The sequence below is a fragment of the Nanorana parkeri genome, unplaced genomic scaffold, assembly GCF_000935625.1.
Source record: "Nanorana parkeri isolate BGI_ZX_2015 unplaced genomic scaffold, ASM93562v1 scaffold150, whole genome shotgun sequence".
Classification (NCBI taxonomy): domain Eukaryota; kingdom Metazoa; phylum Chordata; class Amphibia; order Anura; family Dicroglossidae; genus Nanorana; species Nanorana parkeri.
In genome coordinates, this window is record NW_017306418.1 from 258,637 (window position 1) to 277,321 (window position 18,685).

The window sequence follows — 18,685 nt, forward strand, 5'->3', positions numbered from 1 at the left end:
CCTGGGCAACTTAAGGTAAGCATGATGAAAATGCATAAGCAGCATCTGATATTAAAGTTACACATTGTTTAAGCTATTTCAAATGCTAATAAATCACTTACAATGGAAGCTGCTCCTTGATGTTTAAAAGTTTTAGTTTCCTGCAGAATAAGCTGCTCCCCTGAGTACTGTCCCTGATATCCTGTTTTAGGGTGTCTCCTTTGCCTTGCAGGGTCCTGTAGAGCAACCCTTGCATGTGCTAGTAAGCTGTGCGTGTCTCCACGAACACACAGACACAGTAGAGCAGTCCACTTCTCTTCTACCTGCTAACCACGACTCCCTTCCTCCCTTCTGCAAGGTAGTAGAAGTGCAGCTACTGGAGACTGTGCTCTCACTTGTGATCTTGAACTGGACAGGAAGTTCAGGGAAGCCAAATTAAAAAGGTTGGAGCTGTTCAGAAACATGATGACTGTCATCAAGTGCTTGGGCAAAAATGTAAAATAATACTTTGCTGGGCAATGTACATTTCCTTGATCTGGATTCATTATTGAAAAAATTTTGTCAAAACATTCGACAGATAAACAGATTATAAGCAGCTGAGGTAATATGAACATCTCAACGTTTCCTGTAAAATTAGATTTTGGCCCCATCCCCTCCAACTCCCTTCTGATCTCCTAAAGAGGAACTAATTTCCAACAAAATATAAAAAATAAGATGCAAAAGTAAAAATAAAAAAGGGCTTTTTGTGTGGGGCATCATCCCCCACAACATTCCCTTTCCTCCAATAGTTGTTCTCAGTCTTTTGGATAAATGACAGTCAGTATCATTCTTCCTCTGGGCCCGACCGTCATGGACCCACCTCCTGAGGGTGTGGTATCTTGCTGGCCTGAGTTCATAGTACTATTTCATGAAATTATGTTCACAAGTCATTACATATGTACAGTTCACTGTATGGGAAAGGCAACTGAAGGACCGGAGCAAGGTCTTGCAATGTCACCAGACTTGTCATAAGACTCAAAAAGAATAAAAAAAAATATATAACCTTTAATTTTATGGGTGTTACGTTTTTGTACTTATCTGCTGGGCCATCAATTCACATGAACTGGGAAAAGACCAAGGGAGCAGTGCACTGTATCATCTGTGGCTCCAAACCTCATCGCTACACTACATGCAGTTGAACTGAATTGTTTTTTCCCCCCATAAAACCAGAGCCCTAGTGATAAGTTGGTATACTATGTAGTGAATTAATGATAGGTGCAGTATTCTGGAATAACATTTGTTAATGATTCTGTATTTCATGCTCTTGTCAACCGACAGAAGTTTAACCAGAACCAGGCAAATCCTAATGATGCTATTAATTACAATGGATTCTGGATTAACATAGGGGATTACAGCCTTGGAGGTTTGTTTATGGAGTGCATTAATTTCTTTCATGATACCTTAAGAGGTTTCTGTCCCATTGACCTGTGTATTTGATCTCTTATCACAATCCAGTCAGTTTACCAGTCACGGTGGCCTGTACAGATCAATCATGTGCTTGTTTAAGGCTACTGCCTCTGGTTTATTTTCACTGTATGATCACTTGTTTTCCTTAATACTATACTATACTTTACTAGGTATACAACAAGTGACCCTCATAAATATAATACGTATGTCTAAATTGACATCTCTGATCCTGGTGAACAGAACAAAAAAAGGGAACTTTACTATTAAACTGAAATATAAAGTGCACAGCATATACAAAAGCAAAAACACAGATTTTATTCCCTTTTTTCATCTTATCTATCCATAAAAATCCAAATCTCCTGCTGTTGTTGTTGCAGGTCACTAGGACTTTAGCTTTTTTCCCCGGCTGAGGTGACAGATTGTGGTGCATGCTCACTAGGCCATTATTTATTTTTTGATGGGGAAATGGTCATTCATCAGGTGCAAATCAAAAAAGGGGCAGCTGCTACACTGGAAAATTTGCATGGGAAATGTTTATTGTTTATAATACGGTATATATATTCCATTACAATTTTAGGCAGAAAAGAGAACCTCTGTCTACTCTGTAACATTTTGAAGCCTCGCCAACATATCAAGGTGCCTCTGTGAACTGTAATACTATTCTTATTTAAGAAGGTACATAACTTGTGATATAAAATATACACGTAAAGACTCTGTCAGTATCAAGATCAGTATCAAGACCCATGGGTTGATGACTTCAGTGAGTGGAAATAGCTGAATTCAGCATGCTCTTCTTAGTCAAACACAAGCAGGCTGGTTAATAAGTAAACCGTTATGATGACCAAAGTGTATAAACTAACATAACTGGTTACATACATACATCTTGTTGTAACTGAATTTGCCCTCACATCAGATTGTTTTTGTTGAAAACCCAGGATCCTAACCGGGCCTTGCCTTTAAAGCCAAGAAGACACATACAAAATCTCTTCTGCCAAACATCTCTACCTGCTACCAATGTCTTCGTTTGCCATGCTTGTTCCTCTCCAGTCCTTAGGTAGAGTGTTAGGATGAAGAATATTCCATAACACACCAGGATTAGTCCTGCTCTCCTCCTACTAGATTTAATGGATGACACTGCTCCCTATGGACAGCAGTGCCTATTGCTCTTCTGCATAATCTTGTGCAGTATGTTTACAGAGTGGAGACAATTTCTTTTTGCATTAAAAGAAATCAAAGGTGTTGGAACTACAACAGCTTACACTAATGTACTGATAATTTGTCTTTTGAGCTGTAGATGGCGCTGTAGTGCAATGTTAGTTTTCTCTATGCATGCTTATCTATGATACACAGGAAGATTTCTTATATCTATGTATGCTGTATAATGCTGTATTCTGATATAATGTTCTCCTAAGCAAGTAAAACTTAATTCAGGAACTTAACTCACGATCTCAGTGCTTTATCTAAACACATAACCAACAATAGGCTGTGCAATAGCAAGACAAACCATGGTTAAGGGTGCCTACCTGTTAAAGTTACAGTGTTCCCTCTGCAGTCACTGCCTAGTGCCAGCTTCGGACCAGGCACTAGGGGGTAAGGTTGGAACCCAAATTGTCTATGATTGTATCTTTCTCAAGTCTACATTCAGGTTTTTTGTGGCCTGCATAGTTTCTCCACTTAAAATATGTACCCAGTAAAGGAATACATTTAGGGGTCTATTCACTAAGCTACCGAAGGATCTAGCCGTAGCTTTGGCTGATCCTTCGTCTAGCTTCGCCCCCAGGACCCCTTCGGTTCAGTAGAAACGAAGGACTGCTGTACGGGCTATTCACTATAGCCCGTACAGCTCCTGAAGTGGGCCGAGCAGCTCAGTCGAGCCGAAGGCATATGCTTTGGCTCGACTGAGACGAGGTGAAAGCCAAAGCTGGCCGAGCGGCCAGCCATTGGCCTTCTGACAGCTGGCCGGAGCCAGCCGTGATCTTACGGCTGGCTCTGGCCACTTGCAGAGAGATCAGCGTTCCCGGTTACCAGGTAACCAGGCACACTGATCTCCAGACAGCCCAACTTTCCCAGGCGCTCAGCGGCATTCGGCTATTTACTCACTGCTGTTCGGCATCTATGAGAATAGACCGAACAGCAGCGAGTAGCCTGCCGGAGGTTCGGCTTAGCCGATCCAGATGTTAGATCGGCTGAGTCGAACTCCTTCTGCACTTCGGGTCGCCCGAACATGCTGTGCATGTTCGGCCGAACCGAAAGCCACACAAAGCCACCCGATATACGGCTGATTTCAGCCGATATATGGCTGAAATCAGCCATACCAGCCTGAAGTGAATAGCCGAACAGCGTTCGCCTCACTTCACTTAGGGTCGGTTGTTCACTCGGCTGCGTACGGCAGCTTAGTGAATGGACCCCTTAGTGTTTATCAAGTATTCCCTGTTAAGTGTTACCATGTCTTGAGTGCACATTCCCTGGCAGTACACCACAGGCATGCGCATGGGGCTTCCCAGGTGCATCTGGGCAGACCCTCATCACCCCAAGTGCAACACCGAAACCGCAAAAGTCACTGAGCCAGTGGAGAGATCACACAGATCTCTCTGTGACCGGTTCAGCGATATAGAGCACAGCAGCACTTGTCCATGGTCTGATGTTTACATCCTGGAGCTGGAATCTTACTCATTGGCCATGCCTATGCAGTGAGCCCAACAGACTTCTCATGAGATGGTACAAGGGAAGTCTAAGAAGGCTCATTGCACAGGTTTGGCCAGTGGCAAGGAATATTTCCACTGCAGGATGTAAACATGGGGTCACGGATACAATACTTATGCAAGCAAGCAGCTAGGAGATGAGTAGTTTATATCAGGGGGCTAGGAAGGGTAGGTAAATGTTAACCTTTATTTTTATATGGCATACAATGTATATTATCTGCAGTTGATATCTCTATAAGAGCTGATTGGCAGCTTTAGTGTTCATAAATAAACATGAATAAAACATAATCTGCTGTAAATGTTGTTGCAGACTGTGGCTTTGATGCTTAAACTAGTAAGCAGTGGTGGTGGTGGTGTGGCGGTTAGTTTAGAGCAGGGGGGCTAAGCACTTACCAGTTAAAGGCTAAATCTAATGTTCTGATATTCATAGTCCTTGTATATTGTGCAGATGGCCCTGAATTTGAGGGGATCCCTGTAATATCTCCTTCAAAAAAAATGGAGCAGGGCTGGCAATGCAAAGCGTGAAAGGATTTGTGTCCACCGTAGGTCAGAGAGTTGTTATCTTTTGTGAGAAAAGGTCTCACACAACTAAAATTATTTTGACCAAGCTCATTCATTCCCTACAAACACTTAACAGATGGGAAGTAAAATTGATTATTTGTCTTTTTTAACACAAGCAATGTGAATAATGACATGATAAATACAAGTGAACCTCTGACATAATTTCTTTCCGGGAGAGCTGATAAAACAGCCATTGACTTATTTATTTAAATCGTCACCATGTCCCAGAAGGCTTCCGACTTTGTGGCTTGAGAAGTATTCCAAAAGCAGGGCACTACATTACAATAAAGATGTTAGGTAGTGATGGGATTGCTGAAAGCTGACATCCATATGATTGTATACGTTGACCATACTGTACATGTGTATGATACATCTTGGATTTTGAGTGCTGGCATTCACCTGTATGCACTGAAGGGGGCAAGTAATAGGAAGATGAGGATTTCCACCTCAGTTAGCAGACTTTTCCCTGGAATACTGCTACTGGTCACAGATGCCCTTAATGAATTACCAAGCTGTAAAAACAAAACAAAATAACAGGCATTGGATAACAAAAAGTAAAAAAGTAAAAGTATAGGTTTAAATGTATATGTATATATGTCTATTTGAAAAATTTAATAAATATATATATTAAAAAAAAAAGAAGCCTATAGGTGTCTTAAAATAAATTAGTAATTGTGTGATCAATCATTAAACTGGGGTGAGTTCAGCTTCCCAGTGTAACAAATAACATCTATCTATAAAAATAACAATATGTGATAAAAAGGCGCACAGAGTATGTAACAAACAGCAAAGGATTAGGAATGGAGCAGTGTGTAGTATATAACCTACTGCGCAGCATACGGAATGTGACACTCAGCACAATGTATAGAGAAGTCACCCCACAATACATACCTAAACATATACCTCCAAGCTTTTAGGGGTGAAAAGGAGGGCCACCCCTGCTACCCCCCAGTTATGTCTACCATGAAGAATTAATAACCAAAAATGATTACCTAAAAGTACATTTATATGGGGATCAGATGAATTTATCACACACTTTTATTGATTTAAAAAGAATTTGAGCATACAATACAACTCATAAAAACTTTACTTTCTATACCCATTAAACAGCTTACCAGCATGTATCAGAGGCTGCTGTAGTAGAAATGCATTTTCTTACCATCTGTAAGTATGTTTCCAGCAGTGTGTGTAAGAACCAAGCTGAAAGAGGAATCTGAAGAACTTCATGCTTCTGCTGTTTGACTCAGAAGATTAAATAGCACTGGTAGGCTGGGTTCACACCTAGGCGTATTGAATATGCGCGTTTGTCACGCGTTTTTACCGTGATTCGCGGTTAAAAAACGCGCAACACACGCGCGTTTCCGAGGGCTACTTGGCTGTATCCCAATGGAAACGCGAGACCAAAACGCCCCAAAGAAGTACATGTACTTCTTTGGGCGTAGGCCGTTTTGTAGCGCGTTCAGACGGCCTGAAATACGGAAAGGTGTGAACCATACCCATAGGAAATAATGGGATTTTCTTGTTTGTACGTTTTGTATAGCGTTCATAGAGCGTTGAACGCGCAACAAAACGTAAAGGTGTGAACAGGGCCGTACTGCATATTGTGTACAATTGCTAGGTCCAACTGTCTTTTACTGTAAATAATAAAACAAACGAATTTCATGTTCAAATAGGGAAAAGACTTTTAATCCAATGTCTGTAGTTTTGCTAGGACTGGAGGGCAATCCGATTGTCTGTAATCGGTTGCTCTGGGAAAGTATTCCATTTTTTAAACCAAATGTTTTAAATCTTGTATCAATCGACCTGTTGGTGTGCTATCATCTCAATGGAGACATTCTAAATCTGATTGATAAAGTTACTGCAACATTTAACAGTTCACATCTCACATATATGGTAAGATGACAGTGTTGTACAGCAGGCAGAGACATTGTAACTTTTATGTTACAGATAAACGCCAACATGGCTAAGTGATGAGCAGTTCAGGTACCATTTACTAACTTTTTTAAGGAAAGTTTCAAATTCTGCTTAAAGGTTCTCTTTACCCATACACATGTAGTGACATACCTAATGAAGATTAAAGTAACTCATACCATCCCTCTTACTGTAATATCTAGCAGTATTGTAGGCTCTATATGGCCACATCTCTTTTGTCATAGCTCTCCTGCAATCTCTAGATAACAGCTGTGAAAACTCCATGTAAAAATTAACTTTAACTTAAAGTGAAATAAATATGTGCTAATAAGCGCTGCATATTAGCACAATAGGGCAGACTTATCTGTCAAAGTGATACCCTCCGTCGCTGCCCACTTCCATCTTTGTCCCAATCTTCTTCCAGGTTCAGGTTATTCAGCCACTTTGCACAGGAGTTACGTTGTCTGGGCATGCCGAGCCTGTGCACTGAGCTGTGAATGCACTGTTCAATGTACAGGGAAACAAATTGCTGACAGTCAGCTAAAAGCTTTAATGCCAGAAGAGACGTCTCTTCTGTCATAGAAAGCCTGTTGGTTGACATTTTTTGTTAACTTCTCTTCCACTGCATACTGTAAGGAAAATTTCAAAAAGCATTGTGGTGTCCAGTATAATGTACCACCCTGGATGTCATTTAGTTAAGGTTTACATTTACTTAAATGCTGGCTGTGTCCCTTTTGGAGCCTTTTTAATTTAGTTTAGGTGAACATACAGGAAGTGAGGAGATATACTGTATCTCAGATTAAAACACAGGCTCTTGATGATGAAAACTATTGCTTTGTGATCAATGTACATGTAAGAAAAGTTTTTTTTTTTAATAATAAGACCTAAAGATATCCTAGAAGATATACTAGAATGACCTTTCTACTGTGTGTGAATTACTATTAATCATTATTATAATTTAGATATGTGTACTTTTATAAGACCCTTTTAACATTTTTCTGTACTTTTGCACATCCATTTATTTCCCATTTTAAGTAACATATTTGTCCTTTCCATGGTTTGAGTACAGGAAAGTGAAACCCAATAATGTAGCTAGTGATGGAGCTTTCGCTCCTCTTGAGAGAACAGGCTTTGAGGCCTTGAGGACTAGAGATAGGAATTACTGATTTAAGCCATGCAAAATAAACCTTTTCTGCGTTACTTCCTTTTCCTAAGCACAGAAAGTGCTCTCTTACAGTCTCTGCACTGTGAGAAAAGGCAACCCGTCTGTGTGTGACTATTTTAAAAATTCTAAATATCATTTCCATTAACATGTCTCTTTCAATACGTATTACCAGACAGAGGCACAAATCATTTCAGGACCGACATATTAGTGCATACACTGTCTTCCTTCAACAGGAAACTGAACTATCGAGAAAGCGGATTTTATTTCATTATCTTCATAACTGACAATAAATTTGAGAATTGCACTGCCACATTTATTTCTGCAGTGTGCTAAATACGTCCAAACATTTATTATTAAAGCAACTGTTTCCACAATCTTTTTTATGTATCTTCCCTTGTAAATTCTGGCATAGGTAAAATAAACTCTAAGAAACTAAAATGTACTTTGTTTTTCTGCCTTATGCAAATTAATATATATATATGATGTTTTATATTTCATGAACATATTTTTATATTATGTTTAGTTTTTTTGGGATTCCTTGTCTTGAGCATTCCATTGCATTTAGCTTTGAGCAACAAAACTCCTAGGTGTGAACGGGGACTAACACAGCGATACATTAAATCACAGCGATGAAGCTAAGATGTGATCAGGTGACATGTAAATGGAGTTGATGAATGTTGACAATTTCATGAGGGCTACAGGGTGACTGCCAATATACAAATATAACTACACAAAACCTCCTCCCCATAATCCCCCCTCCCCAATGGGAGGTCCCCATTTTTTTAACATATAGGAGTAATAAAGTGACATTTGAAGCTGATTTGAGCTGTTATATTTGTATATTGGAGGTAATTTTTTAGGGGACACTATTGTTCTCACGTCCTAAAATATTATTTTTGTTTTTGAGTATGAGGTTTTAGAGTATGAAACTGAAGACTACAGACTTGGGGGTTGAGGGTTTGTAGGTCATTTATGTATTTTGGACTTTATCTAACCTCCTATCTAACTACCTATCTTATCTACTTGAAGAGTCAGAAGAGTTATAGTCATCTTATTCAATTTCTGGCTGCCAGGAGTGAAGTGTTGGCCCTGTGTAAGCTGTAACTTGTAACTTTGAGCTTACACAGGGCTGAGGGTTCTCTCTGCACCCCTTGTGACAGTGCTGAGTTCTTGAGCAGCCAATCACCAAGCACCAGTGCTGTCACATGGGAGATAGCTGAGTGAGTTATATTCTCCTAATACTTGGAAATTACTGCTGCTGCTTAGTGTGGATGGGGGAATGGAATGATTTCCTCTCGTTCAGACTGAGGGAATTAATCCGTGTATGACGTAAGTGATGTATTTATGAAATGATTGCAAAGCTGTTCACTCTGCAAATGTCTCAGTTTTACAATCGTACTGCATTAAGACCACTGGATGAAGCCGAAGAGCATAGGAAATTCCCATCTAGTGGCCATAATATGGTGCAAACCTTAAAACTGAGATGTTTGCAGAGTGAACAGCTCTGTGAACATTTTATAAATACAACCCATGGTGTTGCATACCTTATTTTAAATAGAATACATTGCAAAAAGCACCCATCTGATCTGAGCATACAGTCTGAAGAGCGTCTTTTCTCAAGTAGATACTGTATCTTGAAGTCATTAAGGATGGCTTCTAGTACATTCTCATGCTAATATCTTGTTTGTTCTCCTGGTAATCTATATGTCTAAGTATGACTAATGATTAAATTGTTGCTGATTACGCCTAATTCCAGTTGCTCATCGTTATAATGATCCTGGCACACAGCACGGAGGACAAGACAACATTATAGATTTACCCCTTTAGAACAAATATTGTATAATCCTAAAAGCCTGAACATTTTCTGTCTGAATCTTTCCTTATGACTCAGTCATGTGTTGTCTCATTTTAAAATTCCTCTTAAGAACGCATCTCCAAATTGCTAGCAAATGTCAACAGATACTTTAAATAATCATATATTTTAATGGGTATTCTCTTGCTGAATAAAGTTCAAAATGGATAAAGGAAAACTTCACTTTTGACCATATTTTTCATTTCAAGGTAATCTTCCTTCATTTTCCAAAACTATTTTATTGAAAAATGCTGCTCATTTGCAGAGATCTTCCCATATTTTTCTAGATGACGTGTCACAGGCTATGCTCTTTGAGGTTTTTTAGGAACTTTACACTAAAGTTCCCAAGGATAAGGACTTAAATACAGCAGTGCGGAGGGTTCAACCCGCTCCATGAGGTCCCAACCATGATTCCTCCTCCCTGGTATTTACCTAATGTAGGTCAACATAACATTCCATACCAAATAAAGCAGCAATTTATCATTTTCTTAACATCCCTTTCCCCTTCTTTTTATTTTTGCTAGTTGCCCTCTGGTAGGCTTGGAAGGGCTAAAACACACAAAGTATTCTCATTTGTATTAGATATTCACATCCCAATATAACTGTTGTACTAGAGCCAATGCTTTGGAGAACAGATTCACCTTTTGTGAAGTAGTTGTCCTTTAATACCACACACACACACACACACACACACACACACACTTGATTGCCGACCACCTATTGTAATAATTACATTCTTCCCCAGCAGTCTTTCCTATAACATGGTCCTGGTGACTCTTTATGTGTCTGTGTTGCAGTTAGAGAGTTTCCTTCATTTCCTTTCTGGTAAAATGTGATCAGCAGGACAGGAAGCAGGGGGACATTTCTACTGGAACCCTGGATAGTAGTAAAACTTGGCACGGGTTCTTACCACTGCCCACACTAAGCCTAAGGAAAAAAGTATGCAGACCACCTATTGTAATAATTACATTCTTCCCCAGCAGTCTTTCCTATAACATGGTCCTGGTGACTCTTTATGTGTCTGTGTTGCAGTTAGAGAGTTTCCTTCATTTCCTTTCTGGTAAAATGTGATCAGCAGGACAGGAAGCAGGGGGACATTTCTACTGGAACCCTGGATAGTAGTAAAACTTGGCACGGGTTCTTACCACTGCCCACACTAAGCCTAAGGAAAAAAGTGTTGATTTCACATGCCTCAAAATATTTTGGCTTTAGATACATTTTAATTTATTTGGTGATCATGTTTTCTACTTTCAGAATTACTTTCTCCAGTGCAAAAGCAGCTTAAATTCCAAGAAGCTTCCAGTAGTGGAGGCTACATGTTGCTCTGCTGTAATGTGCACCTGGAAGCAAAACTACAGCTTGCTAAACCCCTAGGTGTACTATATACAGTTAATTGCAAGGGTTTTTACCTGCTGCTGTTTTTTGAATATCAGGGAAGGTGAAGTTAAGCAAAAGATGATTCTTTACTATCTTTGCCAGTATAACGCTTACTGTACTTAAAGTGACATTAACGCCAAATCCCCCCCCCCCTCCCCCATGCTGCTGTAAGGACTTACCTTATGTGATGCCTCTTCATCCGAACATCCTATTCTTTCCACTCATTTTCCACAGTCCCTCCAGCGCTGGTGTCGGACTCTGATCCAGCGCAGACTTTGTCTTCTGTGTCCCACGGAGTCTGTCCGGCGTGCGTGCTCCCGGATGCCTCCATTGAGTTTCAATGTCGCTCTCCTCCTTTCCCCTCTGGAGATCTGCACTGCGCATGCGCCCGCCCACACTTCCTCCTTCACAGTGTTCGGAGTCGGGACTTCTGCAGCCGGGAGCGAGCGGGGCTGGCACAGGTAAGTTAGTTGGTATTTGACAACTTTTTTTTTTTTAATGTTGGGGAATATATATAATGCGGACTAGCAGTAGATATATGCCAAAAAAATACTAATACTACTTTAACCCCAAGGCTTTTTTTTTCATTTTTTGCACCCATGTTATAATCCACATTTTAGGCCTGAAAATTACTTAAAAGCCCCAAACATTATATATTTTCGGAAAGCCAAGACCCTATAGAATACAATGGCGGCAGTTGCAAATTTTTATGTTCCTTTTATGTTATCAAACATTTAGTGAAAAATGCACTTAAGGTAAATTTAGTGCCCCAAAACACAATATAAAACCATTGTTTTTTGTAAAATATAAAAGATGATGTTACAACGAGTAAATAGATACCCACCATGCCCAGGTTTAAAATTGTGTGCACCAGTGAAACTGCGACAGAATTCAGAACCCCAAAAAGTTAATACACGACGCTTTAAAAGCCCACACAGGTCATCAGTTTAGAGATATGTGTAAATTTTGGCATTATAATTATTGCTCTCACTCTGGCATGTGTGGTGATACCCAACATGTGAAGCGCAATCGTGGTTTTTATATGTAGGCACACCCAAAGCATGTTTGTGGCGATGTGGGTGTTCGCAGGGGCGAGGGACTTTTAAAATTTTTTTTACTTTTAATGTATTTAATATAATTTTTAAAATAGTTTTTTTTTTAAACTTTACTTTAATTGCTATCACATAGGGTGGCTTACGAGTCCCCATGTGATAGCATAATGGCAGTGACAGGTACTCTTTAAGGTGATGCTGGGGGTCCAAAAGACCCCCAGTGTCACCTTTACACTCTAAATAAGCTATTGAAGTGAAGATCGCACTTCAATAGCTTATTGTTGGGCTTCAGGAGCCCAGCACTGACAGCTTTGGGACCGGAAGTGATGGAATACGTGAGGGGATCAGCGAACGGATGCTCGCCGCTCTCCTCCCCAGCTTCCCGCCAACACCCAGTAAGCCGGTTCTGGGCCCGTAGGAGGGGCAGCGGAGCCCAGCAAACAAGGTGGGGGTGTCGGGTGGGGGTTTGGCCCGATTACTGGATCATAGAAGCTATCTGGCTAAAAGCCGCCGGGAGTCTGTGTAACCCCGTCAGACTTCATGACGGGATTATCCTGTCATGGGTCCTGAAGGGGTTAAGTATAAGGCTCATTGTAATAAACCTAAGAACAATGCTGTGGATGCCTGAAGCTGTACCTTATGCTCTGTAAAAAAAATTCTAGAAACCAGCGAGCTAGTCAATTACAATTATGTACACAATGTACTCTTGTTATAGTTTAATGGAAGTTTTAGAAAATCAGAGCAGAAAATAAAGCAAAATATATTTATTTTGACAGTGTAAAAATACCCTTGCAGTGGGGCTACCACTGCACTGCAAGGGTTAACTACCTTTTTATGTCCAGGGGTATTGTGTAAAGCACTGTTATAGATGAATGTTATAGATGTGCAGTTTTCTATTAAAAAGCATAACACAAAAAGTGGTTTAGAATAATCTCACACATTGTTACATACATACAGCTACCTGCACTATCTTTACACCTTCACTTTGCTCTGCGCTAATTTTCACAACTGAGCTCCCCTCGAGCATCTAGTCATTTGTAGGTCAATTCTACAGGACACAACAAGGTCCAAAGACGTTCTTTGCGTTTTATGACTGTTTCTCCCGTGCAGTTTTACATTAACGCAGTTTTATTTTTGATAAATCCATCTACTGAAAGTCCTGGAAATGAAAAGGGTGATATGGATTTAATTTATGACCAACTTGTAGGAGTGAAGATTTTTAGCTGAGAAGTTGTTTTAAAGTCATGCAGTATTTAACCAAGGTAGATTTATACCTTTGTAAATGAACACTGAAGCTGGAACGGCTCCAGCCTCTAATAAAGTCGAGGTCTGCTCAGACTGACCTTGGCAAAGCTGTATGCTAGTTCCACAACTTATAAACACTAAGATGCGTTATATAGAAAATCAGTGGAGACTTTATTTTGAGAGCTATGTGAGTAGTACATAAAAATGAGACCACCAATTTAATTAGCTGAGCTTTTCTGCAGTAGCATAGACAGGAAAGAATTCAATTTTGTGCCGTAAATATCTCGGTCCGCACTGTCATTATTCCAGCCAAAAGTACCAACCAATTAGGAAACAAAATGCGTTAGCTATGAAGTAGAGACACCACAGGCACCCATAGGTATGTGTTACATGACATCAGTAAAACAGCTGGAGATGAACAAGAAGGAAAGCAGCCAAGGACGCACTACCATGACTTTTAGTTTTCTGTAAGTGATTTGAATTTAAAGGTACACTTGTTTCAAAATTAAGCCCTGGAGTGCATACAGGGACACAGTCTACTTGTGACTTGAGGCTTCTGTTTTTCATACAGTAATAGCTGTAGTACAATAGTCATGTCCACTGCCTAAAATCACCTTGGTGATCTGGGAACACCAGCTGCTGAGCCATTTACAGCAAAAGTATTCTCAGTACCTCCTGCCACAGACTTAAAAAAAAAACGTTTTTATTGTTTAGATTTCTTTTGTTTAGCTCCAGGAGCTGAACAAGAGAAGTCAGTCGATTCCTCCATCCATGCTAGGCATCATGGATGGGGGAATATTGAGCCAGAACTAGAAGCTGTCTAAATACTGAAACAATGCATCTTCTGCAGTCACTGTACAGCCAATAATTTTTCACCTCTCTTCTTCCATTTTTCATTCGAAGTTTGACAAGCTGGGTGGTGCTGACATTGCTACCCACGACTCAAATTTTGGCTGACTTAGGAGTAATAGGCCTCATTTCGAGCTGTGTATGACTATGATATGAAATAAAGCCACAGTGCCACTTCGGAGTAGAGTGCTGCAGACAAGCCCACATCTGTTTATTACATCAAACCCCTTCCCAATCCTGATCTGTAGATCAACTTTCTTTGATACGATTCCCTGTGCTGAAAAACATTGATTTATGTTCTGTTTGACAGCTAGGAAAGTGCACAGGGGCTGTCACTGAGAGCTCCGGTTCAACTGATGATCGGGAATCATGGCAATTACATAATGTTTGTTTGTAAACAAACCTCACACGTTTCTCCAGCTGTCTGTGTATTTCTTTCCCCATGCACTTGCACAGAGAAAGAAATACAGTAATTAAAGGAGTTCCAAAGTCACACGTTATACTCTCCCATTATAACTTTAACTATAGTATGTATTCCAATTACAATGTTTTTTTCTGATAATGCAATTAAAAGCTTACTTGAAAAAAATCCCTTTTATGTAGTGAGTGCTGCCTTTCGTTTTTCGGGATTCGGGTGTGAAAGTCAATTCGGATTCGGGATTCAGACGAAATTCGGTAGTGGTAGTTCGTTCGGACGTTCGTTTCGTTTTCATTTCTTATTCGTTTCGTTCCTTCGTTCGTTCGTTTGCAGCAAAGTGACATTTGAGGGGGATAAATGTTTTTCTCCTTCTCTAATGTCACTTTGCTCCAACGAACGAAACGAATAAGAAACGAAAACGAAACGAACGTTCGAACGAACTACCACTACCGAATTTCGGAAACGGAAATTCGGATTCGTTTGCATTCGTTATATCTGTAATTCGGAATTCGGATACATCCGAATATCTGAATTTCCGAAAATTCGTCCGAATTTCGATTCGGAACGAAACGAATCGCACATGTCTACTGCCCATCACTTTCAGCAACTTTCTGAATTCCCAGTGTGTTTTGTGTCTCTTTCCCTGCTGCTTGATGTCATGAAATCTCAATGTATCAATCAATGCGTTCCTTTTTTTTCAGACCACATATCTCATCATGCATTCCTTCAAGCAAGCAATGACAATGTTACATTGTTTAGAGGTGAAGTTGTAGCTTAGAAGGTATAAGTACATTTACTAACTTCTAGATGGATATGGTTATTAGGAGTGGGATAAAACTTATGGAAATTCAATACAGAAATACAGATTTATTTTAAGTTTTGACCATAGATACCCTTTAAAGCCAAATTGAACCCTTCTGATTTATTACAGTAATGCACCTAGGATATATAGTAATACATCTGATGTTCTTTTGTTTTTTATTAAACTACAAAACACCTCTCACTTATGTTACAGAGAAGAGGAGAAAAGTGTTCTATAGTCCTAACACACTTCCTCTCTATTACTTGCAGGATCAACAAGTGAAAATTAAGGAAATTAAACCTGAAGAAAAAAAAAACGAACGCGGCTTCTATACCTGAAGAATGGCAAGCTGCAATATATTACATTTTGTTTTTAGGTTTAGATACACATTAAATTAACCCTTCACTGGGGACAGGCTCGGGCCTTGTTCATGCAGTACAACATTTTGCATACTGTGACGTAGGGTTGCACAGATACCAAGTACAATACTCAGTAAGTATGAGTACATGTACCGATACTTTTGAGCTCCAAGACTAGACTAGAGAAAAATTCACAAGTTAGGAGGCAGCTGTCATTTATAAGGAGCACACAGAGCTCCTGGGATTTGTACATCTCTGTTTTAATGTATGATTTTGGTTTTATAAATATAAATAAAGGGATGCACAGATACCAGTTTTGTGAGTACGAGTACTGGTACTTGCCGAGTACTTACAAGTACGAGTACTGATACATTTTTGTTTATTGTCATGTGACAGTTTTTCTAAAGCAATACAGACTAATGATTTCAGGACAGTGGTGGAGCGCCAGAGCCTGGTCCCAGCTGCAACCGCTGCAACCCTGATAGTTCTCATGAAAATGCCAAGTATCGGCATTGGTACTCGAAAAGTATCTGTGCATCCCTACTGTGACGGATTTTGGCATGTTGTGCTGCCATACACGTATGTGGACTTTATTGAATTTCTTTAAAAGCTCATAAGCAGAGCATTGTATGCTGTTATATGCTACATATTTTTTATTCCAATATTATTCTACTGCCTTTAGTACATATATTGCTTCCCAATATTAAGGCACCCTCCTGTTTCTTTGCCCTTGGCTTCTAGCCAAAGCATGCTCAAAAAAGACCACCTAAGCTACCTTACAATGGTCATGCAATTAGCATGATTCTGCTGTGCCCCAAATTCATTGAGAAAATCTGCACATCTATTACAGAATGTACACAGGTTTAAGTACGGCCGGGCCAGGTGGCATTCATGGCTGCCAAGAGAAAGATTCACCATAATTGCCTTCTTAAATACTCATTGTAGACCTATTTTGTTTTATGCTTTTCTTTAGTTACTTATAGAAATAAAACAAGGCCCTTTTCCACATTTTACCTGCTCTAGCTGTCTGCTGCCTCTTTCCCACTTGAAATTTAAGTTCTACTTTCACAACGATATACCAGAACCTAGGACCTAATCCTATATTAATAACTCACTGTATATGACCGAGCATTGTAATTGGATATTTTAACAGGGTGCAAATTTGTTTCTCACCTGCAAGTTTGGGTCACTGAACAATTTTAATATAGTACAGATTGTACAGTGCTGTTCTAACGTTTGCTGGAAGATTCAATGGCAAATTTGAACCAGATGTGGAAAGAAAGTCTATCTTTGCAAGGGAAGTACAATTAGCTGTAATGGATTTGCACCAACAATTGATAACGTATAAAAGAAAAGAAAAAAAAAAGTTGAATATGCAGAAAGCTTTTACACATGTATAGTAAGCTGAGCAAACAACGATAGACCATCTCCAGCCTAGGCTAAATCCTCTGTAAACTTATAGGACATATGCAAAGTTGCAGAACAGCCTTATTTGCAGTCTGTGAGTATCATTGGCAATGAGTACGAGGCAAAAAGAAGCTGTATAGTGGCCAAGTGGTTATCACTCCATTCTTGCCTTGCTCTTGTTCTGGGTCCAGGTTCCAGCAGCACATTATCTGCATGGAGCTGCTATGTTCTTCCTATTTGTGGGTCAGCTGGCAAGCTTCTTCCTCTGACCCAAAACATAGTGTTAGCTTGACTAGCTTCTAAATAAACTGGACAGTTCACATAACAGTGGTCAGGGTGTGAAATCAGAACTTTGGTCTCTGCTGTTGAAACAGAGACCAAAGTGTTCCATATAATATTGGTGCTATTTAAACTAAGAAATACATTGTAATAAAATAAATGATAATATAATAAAAAAATTTGCAAGGAAACAATATAATTTAAATAAAATATAGTTTCAAATGATATTTAAAGCTGAATATGTACCCTATTTTTTGCGTCCATAGGCTTCCTCCTCTTTGTGTGACTGGACCCCTAGAGCATCTTCCCTTCACTGCCCACTGGTCGCAGATGTGTGACATTATCCTATACAATGAAGGACGAGTGTGGCATTAGCAGTCTAATGGGAATACAGGCACACTTTATAGAAGGCAGAGAGAGACAGACACTGGCTCTGGTGAGGTGGAGAGTTGGGTAGTGGTGGCATCAAAAGTGTGGCCACGGAGTTACAGGCACACCCTGTGTAGGAATGGCGTCCTGTATCTTCCAAGTAAAAGGCTGAGATAGAAATTGACCACTGTAGGATGGATGTTCTGTGCCTGGCATGGATAGGTTAAACCAGCAAAGCATGAGGACTGGCAGAATCACCAGGTTATTTCACAGCAAATAAAGCAATACAAAGTGAACAAGCTACATTTACATACAAGTACATGATAACACAGACACATATATGAAATACTAAATTTTGGGGTAGCAATAGTTTATTGCAGTGTGATCTCCGTCTGCCTCACTCAACTCCCAGCATAGGGTAAAGATCTTACAATCGCTATATATCAAAACAAAGTATTTGTTTCTAGGCACATGGAAAATGTTTGCTATGCTTGTTTTCTAGGAGATATTTCCTAAGCAGTCCACATGGTAAAATCAGTGCTCTGTAATCAGTGCAGGACCAGTAGACATGTCATTAGGGTGGGATGTGACCAATGGTAGAAGTGCCAGCCCACTTTCCAGTGCTGGAGACCATGGTGTAAGGTGACAATTGCTGGCTGTTGGATGTTTTTTTTTGCAAGAACAAGCAGTGGTTTGTTTTGGGGGAGAGGGCAATATTTTTTTAGTGGCCTGAGTTCTGCTTTGAGAAAGAGTAACATCATTTTGTGGAGTAAAAAAGCTCTATGTGGGAAAAGTGTATATAAAGGCATTTGTTTGGATAGCGTATTGTTTGGAGGGTTAGATAATTCGACAAGTGCGTATTGCTGTTAGTGTCTGTTGGCGACTGGGGGGGGGGGGGGTCAAACTTTTTAA